Source organism: Nannospalax galili, unplaced genomic scaffold (assembly GCF_000622305.1).
Source record: "Nannospalax galili isolate Female #2095 unplaced genomic scaffold, S.galili_v1.0 scaffold402, whole genome shotgun sequence".
NCBI lineage: Eukaryota > Metazoa > Chordata > Mammalia > Rodentia > Spalacidae > Nannospalax > Nannospalax galili.
Genome location: NW_008348875.1, coordinates 2,276,535 through 2,278,465, shown reverse-complemented (window position 1 = coordinate 2,278,465; position 1,931 = coordinate 2,276,535). Strand labels below are relative to the sequence as shown.

General features: G+C 39.3%; 1 pseudogene; it reads right to left on the bottom strand.

Moving 5' to 3' along the window:
- Positions 1-344: 344 nt before the first annotated feature.
- LOC103744390 overlaps positions 345-1,931 on the bottom strand; it is a 12,078-nt pseudogene continuing 10,491 nt past the window's right edge.

The window sequence follows — 1,931 nt, the reverse complement described above, 5'->3', positions numbered from 1 at the left end:
CTGGCATTCAGATATTGCTATAGAAAACAGAATCATATTCTAATGATAACATCTTTATCAGGGTTGTACCCAGTGGGTCACACCTTTATTCCAAACATTCAGGAGGAAATGGCAAGTAGAACTCTGTGAGATCAAGGCCAGCCTGATCTACATAGTACATTGCAGGCCCGCTGGGACAACAGGAAGACTGTCACAAAAAATTCTTTTTAGCTAGGAGAGTTTCAGTCAATCTCTCCTATTACAATTGTTTTAAAGACATCTTTGGTGTTTCTCTCATACAACTTTATTTTTTCAAGGCCACGTATTTATTTGTGCTGATGTCTTTAGTCTGAAGCACTGCTTTTTCAATCAATATCTACTAATTCGCCTTCAAAAATGAGTTTTGCATTTGGCGGAGTTTTAGCATCAGGCTGTCCTTTGTTTGCATAGGACCATTGTGGTTCGATCTCCAGTGGAGCTTTTTCTCCTTTGCTCATAGTCAAGAGTGCTTCATCCCAAACTCTGATAACCTTACCTACTCCAATCTTAAAGCTTAAAGGCTTGGCATTTTTCTTCTTCTTTGAACTTGTTTGAATGTTTCTGTGAAAAACAGTCCCATCTTGTAGTGTTCCTGTATACCAGCTTGAATCACATCTCCCTTTTTGGGAAATTTGGTTTTGTCTCCCTTTTTTAGAATAGATTTTGTGTATTTTGGTGGACCCACATCCAGTCTCTTCAGACTTGGCTTCTTTGGGCTTATCGTCAATAAGCTTCACATTTTTCGCCTGCTCAGACACTTTACTTACACTTTCAGTACCCTTGAAATGCTTACTTTCAAAAAGATGATTATAGGCTGTAACCAAATGGTCCTTATTAGTTGTCTTAGCTACGTTCTTAATATTTCCTAATAATTTATGTTCTGCAAGACACGAATCTGAACCATGATCCTGAAGAAACTTGATAATGTCCTTCTTGGGCAACTGCTAGCTGCCCAGTTGCTCCAGGGTCCAGGCCCACGCAGTTTTGCCCAGCTGCTGCCACCGCTCATGACTTTTATGCTTAGCATAAAATCATTTGAGTTCATGTACGTCAATTATAGAATTTACTTATGGATGTGTATTTATAAATTAAATACTTAATATATGTAATAAAGAAAGGGCGCTTAACGATCTTCTTGAAGGAACTTAAATTCAAGAGACAAAAAGATAGCCTAATAGAGTCTATACTTTCATAGGTTGCTGGTGACGTGAACAGGCCTGGACACTTAGCTACTTACTGTGGTCATGAAGATATACCAGCAAAAATTTCCAAGGAAGATGCGGCTTTTGAGCTTACGAAACTCTAGTCAGTATGTTTTCCATAATTAATTATTTCCTCCCTCCTTGCTTCCCTCCCTCCCTCCCTCTTCTAGGTCCCTCCTCTTTTGTCTCCTCCTCCCCTCTCCTCCTCCTCCTTCTCCATTTCTACTCCCTCTTCATATTCCTCCGTCCCTTCCTCTTCCACCTCTTCCCTCTTCCTCCTTTTTCTCTTGCTCTGTCTCCCTTCCTTCCTTTCTATTGTTGTACGGTTTGGTATTGTGAGAAAGATCTCATACTGTAATGTGGCCAAAGGGAGACTGAATATCACCAGTATGGAGCTCAGGCTGGCCTTGAACTCATTTTTTTCCCCATTTTTAATACAATTGACACTACAATGCACATGTGTTTCTAATCTCTATATATCTGATTATTACTAGTCACAGTTGGTTAGTTTCTGAGATCCTTGGCATCTGAGAATGGATAAAAAGTCATTAGGTGGATTTAAACGGTAATGTTTTTCACATCTACTAATTATTAAGTAACAAATTTTTATGCTTTGAAGAGTTATTTTTTTTTCTTTTTAAAAATTTATTCATACACCCACTTCCCAGGTAGCACCCTCCCATAGCCTCCCTTCCCCCCACTAGAGCCTTT